Source organism: Notolepis coatsorum, assembly GCF_963971535.1.
Source record: "Notolepis coatsorum genome assembly, chromosome: 11".
In the NCBI taxonomy this organism is placed as follows: Eukaryota; Metazoa; Chordata; class Actinopteri; order Aulopiformes; family Paralepididae; genus Notolepis; species Notolepis coatsorum.
The window spans coordinates 133714349-133722983 of NC_140175.1; the positions used below are offsets into that span (position 1 = coordinate 133714349).

Consider the following 8635-nt stretch of genomic DNA (forward strand, 5'->3'; position numbering starts at 1 on the left):
ACACACACACACACACACACACACACACACACACACACACACACACACACACACACACACACACACACACACACACACACACACACACACACACACACACACACACACACACACACACACACACACACACACACACACACACACACACACGCACACAGTCAGTCTAAACACTCAAAGAACACCTACGGGAGACTGCAATTCGAAACTGGCCCCTACAAATGTTCTAACCCAGTTGTACAGTAAATGACCAAGTATGGCTTTGTCAGTATTCCACTGTACAGTGTACAGTGCCCCCCCCCCCCAATATACACTGCTATACAATGCTATATTATACAATCTCAAATTATACTATACTATTCTTAAAGTGACCTTTCCTTTTGTAAAGTGACCATAAGTGTGAGCGTGTGCAGCATGAGTGTGTGTGTGCTCATGTTAAAGTGGCTGCTAGTGTGTGAGCATGTACAGTGTGTGTGTGCTCATGTGTGCTTGTGTGTGGAGAGTTCAGTGTTCAAGTCTCTGATGGCCTGGGGGAAGAAGCTGAGCCATATATGTGTGTTATGATGAATTGAAAATGGGGGACCCTGATGTAAACAAGGCGAAATTAAGTCTTTCTCTGGTCTGCATCCCCTTAACAATTGTGTATTGAGCTGTACTGTACTGTACCCATTCTGCAATCTGTTAATAAAATGTTCAATCAATCAATCAAAGTTTGTAGTCACTTGAACTGTGAATTCTAAAAGACAGACACTTCTAAAAGCACCCCTCCCCCAAAGACTAATGAATTGCGTCACCTCCCCCTCCCCTAAATCCCATTTGTCCAATCACATTCTATCACCGCTCAACTGTACGCAGCTTAACAATTGTCTGTCTATCATCATATTTTTGGCCACAAGTGGCGCTGTTGCGAGTTTGTGGTGGCGCTGTTACAACATTTAGGAAATAGGAGCAGAGAAGAAGATCCCGATTTACAGAGCTAAGATCAACAAGTTAACGTTAGCGCCGCGGTTTGAAACTTTGAAGGTGAGTGTGTAAACTAGTCAATACGATCTTAAACATGTCACAACAGCAGTCATAGTGTATATTTTCAACAATACGTTTGTTTACCAATAGGTTAAAGTGTTTTTGAGTTCGTGTTGGCTTGGCACTGTTTCAACACTTCGATTTACTCTGTGACTCGACTCAGTCTTGTGTTTTCTGCTACAGCTACAGCTGATCTATCATAACGTTACATGTATGGGAGTTTGCAAAGTTTAAATTGTATTAGCTGTTACATTAATACTTTGTGTCCTCCTATCTATCTATCTCAAATCTCACTGTCTATCTGCTATGCTTTTATCTTTTACTCAAGTTTATTTGAAATCGAAGACACTCTGACGTCACGAGACCGCCGCCATCTTGGTATGAGGGTAACAAACTGATTTCTACCATCAAATGTGTAAACTGTTAATATGTACCTCAGTTGCGTGTGGGTCAATGAACACACTTGGGTTTATCAAACCGTGGGTTTAGTCTAGATGGAAATAGGGGTCCACGCGCACCCCCCGGAAATGTTTATGCCACCTGATTTTTCTTAATCCTTAAAGTGTCTACTTTCAGAGTCTGCCAGGTGCCAAGCTGAAATAATGTCCGAAAGGCTCAATTTTTAACCCTTTATTGCACCTAACACAAAACCGAAACATTAAAATTTGATGTAGCAAGACTCAAGAGGCATAATCTTTGAAGTAAACAACATACAGAGACAAATGAATGCATTTTACCATACAATTCTGACCCTAGGAATTCAATGGAATGGTTATTTTTTTGACATTTTACAACATTTTGACTGTATTTCTGGACAAAAACAGCAAACAAATGCAAGAAATGCGTGTCTAACCAACTACATTTTTATTTTTCAAACGCATAGTGAATATTTGTTGACAATCCGTTTTTTTTTCAACCCTCCAACTGTTTATTTGGAAATTATATTGGGTACCAAGCTCAAATAATGTCCCAAAGGCTAGTTTTAACCCTTTATAGCACCTAACCCAAAAATCTAAAAATGAAAATATAATGTAGAAGAGTCATAACTTTTGAAGTAGACAACCAATACATTTACCTTTTCATGTCACTACCAACTTGTTGACCTAAACTACTCATCCTCATCGTCACTGAAGAGATCTTCTAATTCAATTTATTGCATCTCCAGCTCTTCATCCTCATGCTCGTACTCTCCATCCACTTTACCCACAGACAAAGTTATTGTTGGCGTAATCGGTCACCTTGTCAAGGGCTGCATGCTCTTCTGACTCTGCTCTCTGAGCCAGTACCTCAACAAGAGAAGGAGGGAGGATGGGTCCAATTGCCCAGACCGGTTCCAACACCTCCTCTTCTCCTGTCTTCTCCCAGCCCATGCCTGGATCATGTGGTTTTGGGCTCTTGATTATTGCCTTGTCTGCTCTCTTATAGAAGGCTCGCTGGACATGTGGAATGAGACAGACCTTGGCAGGCGTTCCAGGTCTACTTTTGACTTGGAGTCCAGGACTTTGTCAGCGCCGACCATCTTTCTCATAATTTTCACCCGTACTGTGTCAACTGATGTCATCCGTGCTTGGCCATACATAATGCATGTGAAGCTCTCCATCTCCTCTTGAAGCTCATCAGTGACCATCCAGTCTGCACCAAGCTGCCTGAAAGCTTTGTGGAGTTTACGAGTCTTTTCCAGCTTCTTCAGGGGATTCACCTTGCATTTGCCTTTAAAAGCGCTGGTACAGTCCTCCCCAGTAAAGTCGTAGAATCCCAGCAGTGTGCTACAGTAGTCGGGGCCCAGTAATTCCTCAGCAGCAGGGGTAAAGTTGGCATTCTTGGGGAATTTGGGGCCAACTCTTTTGAATGCCAGCTCTGGCAGTGTCTCGGGAGGCGTGATCTTAAGGCTTCTCATCTTGGATGACCTGTCATAGAGAGGAAGGGTCCTTTTCTTGGTGCTCACATGGCTCTCCTTCACTTCTTGAATCATGATTCCCCCGGCGCTGTTTACCACATTTGAACCATGAACGTTGGTGGTGATTCTGTTCAGGTTGTCCCACTCGCTGTGAAAAACAGTGTTTCCCTCGCCAGTGGTGATTTCAGGGGTCATGTTGGTGGACATCTCATCAAAAGCATTGGCCATGGCTGTCTCAAGTTCCATACTGAAGTCGTATGTCTCCGAGTGTCCTAGTCGTGAAAGGATGGTTGTGAGCTGTAAAGATAAACAAATGTTTTTTTGTATCAATATCAAATACCTGTATGAAGCATAGTTGAGCAATGACAATGTAGGACCTCATAAGCAATAAGTTAGTTGATCACTCACCTGTTTGCTTCGATAGAGGTGCCGAAGTGTGGCACACAGGAGGATGTGCTTTTGGAGTTTCACTTCACTTGCTGTTAGTTGCTGCTCGACACTAGGGCTGCACGATTTTGGGAAATAATCTAATTGCGATTTTTCTGACAGATATTGCGATTGCGATTATAATTTTTTTTAAGCAGCCCCACAGAGGTTTATTGTAAAATGTGGCTTGCATCTGGCCTACGCGGTGGGTCTGTTCGGGACACAGAGTCTGAACATTTTTCTTTTTACCTGGGAATCGATACCGGTACGGTACCCAACGGTACCTTTTTTCCCCTGTACTTTACTCTCCCTCTCTGAAGTAAACTTCACAACACACAATCTAAAACCCCTTACCTCCCTCTCCCAAACTGTTCCTACAACAATTTTTTTTATGTTGCATGATCATGTATATTTTGTATTATAATTTTTTGTGTGTTTAAATATCAACATTATCTGGCAATCCTCAGTAAATACTATCAAATGAGATATGAGACACGTGCACACACAGAAAAGGAGAATTGCTTAAATTATTTTAGAATACTTCAGCTAATGAAGTTAAATGTTTATTATCAACTATCCAGTTCGTTTTTATAGTGCAACGTTTTTCTACATTAATTGAACCAGTAGAGAGAGATGCCCCCCCCCCCACCCTTTCCTTACTCGGCTCATGTTTTCTCTGACTTGAGCAGGGTTAGCTAGGAACAGCTTTCTCAAGCTTCGCACCTTGGGCATGGAATGGGCTACAGGACCATTATCACTTACACCCCAGTCTCTCTTGGTGAATTTAAATCTGTATTACATAACTTCCTACAAGAAGAATGTTGCTGCTTTCTGTAGTCGGGTCCCAACTGCAAAATTACTGTATTACCCTGTATTATACACTTTTACTATCATGTAGACTATTCTGCTTTGTTTTTGTGTTTACATGTGATGTATTGTATATTGTATACATGCACATTTATTATGTTCTTGTGTGATGTATCGCACATTTTTATTGCTGTGTGATGTATTGCAAATGTTATTTCTGTCATCTTGGCCAGGTCTCCCTTGCAAAGGAGATCTTGTCTCTCAATGGGACTTCCTGGTAAAATTTTTATTTTTTTTTTAATTGCAGGCGATTTGATAATTGCATCATTACAAATTGCGATTTCGATAAAAAATCGATTAATCGTGCAGCCCTACTCGACACACATCTTGTGTAATCGAATAGACCAGCCTCTGCGTCTTCTCACACTTTTCTTCATCAAGTGTCCCAGTCACCACTGAGCTCAGAAATGGTACAAGATGCTCTGGGAGCAGTTCATCCATTTTCACAGCATCCAGCTTGTGTGCAGTTGGGGGCCATGGTAGCTCCTTTGACTCTTTGAATGCCTTTGAGAATTGAGGGTGAGTGCTGCTTCTTGTAGTTAATCAGATGTTCCAAGTTTGTACGCACATTTAACTGCTTCATCTACAGTAATGCTTGAGCTGTATATAAGGTTCAACTCTAGAATATTCACTATGTGCTTTAAAAAATGAAAAGGTAGTTGGTCATACACACGTTTGGTCATTTCTTGCTGTTTTTGTCCAGAAATACAGTCAAAATGTTGTCAAATGTCAACAATAACCATCCCCTTGAATTCCTAGGATCAAAATTGTGTGGGAAAATGTATTTTCGCTCTGTAAGTCGTCTACCTCAAAAGTTATGCCTCTTCTACATTATATTTTCATTTAAAAAAATGTGGGTTAGGTGCTATAAAGGGTTCAAACTAGCCTTTGAGACATTATTTCAGCTTGGTACCCAATATAATCTCAAAATAAACACTTGGAGGATTGAAAAAAAAAATTATTGTCACCAAATCACTCTATGCGTTTGAAAAAAGGTAATTGGTCGACACATTTTTTGTGTATTTTTTGTATTTTTTGTCCAGAAATACAGTCAAAATGTTGTCATGTCAAAAATAACCATCCCATTGAATTCCTACGGTCAGAATTGTATGGACAAATGTATTCATTTGTCTCTATGTTGTTTACTTCAAAGGTTATGCCTCTTGCTACATCACATTTTAATGTTTCGGTTTTGGGTTAGGTGCAATAAAGGGTTAAAAATGGAGCCTTTCGGACATTATTTCAGCTTGGCACCTGGCAGATTCTGAAAGTAGACACTTTAAGGATTAAGAAAAATCAGGTGGCATAAAAAGTTCCGGGGGGTGCGCGTGGACCCCTATTTCCATCTAGACTAGTTTATTTAACATCTAGTTGTGACGTGACGACAAGAGCAGGTTCACAGTAGCGAGGCAGTTTGTAAGCAGTAGTACTACAGGTACGGTGGCTCGTTGTAGACGATAATCAAACTGGATAATCATTTAGCCAATGATCTACAAAATGCATGCGTTGAGCTCCGTTTTTATTACATGGAATTATAAACAAAAGGTCAAGAGCAATGTGTTTGGTTAGCAGACATGTCCAAAAAAGGAGTAGAGGGAAGCTAAGCTTATTGATCCCTACCCCCTTACATTTATGTTTGTTCTTCCATTAATTTGACTAGATATAACATAATTTAGTATATTACAATATAGAATATACTTTTACTTATACCGGTATTTAAAAGAAAAAAATCTAATAAAATTGATTCACTTGACAGCAGTGAATATAGTACAGCACTACATAACACAATATAACATAACTTTGTTTATCCTCATTACTCATTTCTGTATTTCTCTAATGTGTGTTTTTTTTAGCTGCTTTTTAAATTGTGCTACATGTTTACTCAGTTTGATGTTTTCAGGTAAATTATTCCACAACTTCACTCCACACACCGATATGCACATGCTTTTCAGCGTAGTGTGTAGCATTTGTTGTTTAAGATTCCCTCTCCCTCTTAAGTTATATTCTCCTTCCCTGTCTCTGAACCATTTTTGAATGTTGCCTGGGATTAGTTTGTATCTGGCTTTGTATACAATGAGGGCAGTTTTGAAATACACTAGATCCATACATTTCAATGCTTGTAGCTTTATAAATAAGTTATTGGTGTGTTCATAATATCCTACATTGTTGATTATTCTTATTGCTTTTTTTTGCATGGTGCATATTGGCTGTAGAGTGCTTTTGTAGGTATTACCCCACACCTCCGCACAGTAGCTCATATAGTCGTATACCATAGGAAGAGTGTACAGTACAGTGTATACAGTGTTTTTTGGTTTAGAATGTGCCTTATCTTGCATAAAACACCAACACTCCGTGCCAATTTAGTCCTGACATATTTGATCACAGTATCCATAATTTAATTTTTATCCGTTTTTCTCAAGAAGATGGTACTTGTGTTTCGTTATATAAAATAATTAGAAACACCTCCCCCTTGTGGAGGGGGTTATCTCCTCTGCCAGTTTACATTAACAAAGAATCTGTTGAATCTTTCTGCCACCTCATTTTTCTTACTTACTGACTTTCCCTCATCTATAAATTAATCTGGAAAGCCAGAACTGTTGATTTATTTCTTAGAATTGAGTTTCGAACCTGTCCATCTCACAACTGATGTCTCTACAGGTGTGTGTGCGTGTCGTGGTGGCTTGGGGCGCAGCGACACGAGAAGGCCTGAGCTCAGTGTTTTGAGCACATGTAGTGATGCACGATATATCGGCCGCTGATATAATATCGGCTGATATGGCCGTTTTTTTACACATCGGTATCGGTCCGATATCAAGATTGGGCCGATATAAAAAATTATTATTATTATTATTTTTTTACATGTTTTGGCCTTAAAGGGGAGATGAAGCGTTAAACAATATGAGCCTAGTTTGTTTGTTGTGTACCTTGGGTAAGACATGGTCCTATAATCAAATGTGAAATCCTGCTTATTTGTCTGAAAACTCAAACGTAAATTCCCCGTTTTTGCCATGGGCGCTGCCAGTTCAGTGTCGCTATGTGTTTTTTCTTAAAGTATTCAATTTAATATTTAATATATTTATTATTGTTGTGAGAGTAAGAATGCTTAAGTGCCTGTAGTCTGTAGTAAACTGTGCCGTACTGTGTTTAAGCCAGAGCAGCAGACGGAGGACCTGTTGGTTCTGACCGAGTCCTGGTTCTGCCTGCTGTCCCACCAGCCCATAGACATGTTCCGGGGAAATCAGCACACAGCCTGAGCTGCACTGTGGGGCGATGAGCATATTCACTGAGTACTGAGCACAATGTTGCCACTGTCTCCTCCATAGACATATATAAAGACTAGATGACTCACTGGCCAAGTTAGTAGACAACATTGTCCTAATAAATTAAATGAGTCATATAAATCTTCAATCGCAGCAGGGACCTCAACAGGGGCCGCACCATTGTGCAGGGCTGGGGGTTTTCAGCACATTTTATTATCATAAAATGTGTTTCTTGATATGAAAATGTGCTTCTTGATATGAAAAGTATCTGACTGACTGATGCCTAAATTATGTATTTATGTTGTTTGTCTCAGGTGATGTGATTACTCAACAGTTTGGGGACTTTCTGTCTGTTGAAGCAAGAGATAACAGCTTCCTCGCCTACGGGAAGGCTGGGTCCTGGTCCTGGCCCAGCTCATCACAAAATCCAACACCCTCAGGAAGCGCCAGAGAAAAGATGGTGGAACTAAAAATGGTTGAAGCAGAATTGGAGAAGAGGGCCATAGAACTGCGATACATGCCCCCCACATGACATTATATACATTGGAGAGTATATACATTTGAGGGGGAAGAAACTGTACATTGGAGGAGGTGGGGGTTGAGTAGGTGGGGCGGGGGACTGTACATTGGAGGTGGGGGGGGGGGGGGTGTAACTGTTCATTGGAGGGGGTTGGGTTATAGTCCAGTCATTATAGGCCAGAATTAGGCTAAACCCAGGACAAATTGCAACATTAGCAAACTCAACTGATTTTGTATCCTCAATATGTCTTTAGTGAGAGAAAAAAAGTCCCAAGGAATCCCATCATGGGAAATGTGTTTTTTTTACAATGTTTTGTTACCCCTATAGTCCAGTCATTATAGGCCAGAATTAGGCTAAACCTAGGACAAATTGCAACATTAGCAAACTCAACTGATTTTGTATCCTCAATATGTCTTTAGTGAGAGGAAAAAAGTCCCAAGGAATCCCATCATGGGAAATGTGTTTTTTTTCAATGTACTTGATTGCTGGCAGGATCACTGACGACACTGTCTTTCAGAGATTGTGACGCGTTCAAATTTTGAGGTAGCTCAAAAGTAAAGATACCATTTGATTCTAGACAACCTCGGGTTTCCAATGAGACCAACCATGTCATGTTACCTCATTGGAAAGGGGGCTACATACCTA

At 40.4% G+C, this 8635-nt stretch overlaps 1 long non-coding RNA gene across 1 annotated transcript; it reads left to right on the forward strand.

The window, feature by feature from the left end:
- Nucleotides 1–936: 936 nt before the first annotated feature.
- LOC311236873 lies at nucleotides 937–8044 on the forward strand. The gene is made up of 3 exons (XR_014620257.1): nucleotides 937–1020; nucleotides 1349–1406; nucleotides 7785–8044. It is a non-coding gene; the product is annotated as an uncharacterized lncRNA (long non-coding RNA).
- Nucleotides 8045–8635: the final 591 nt, after the last annotated feature.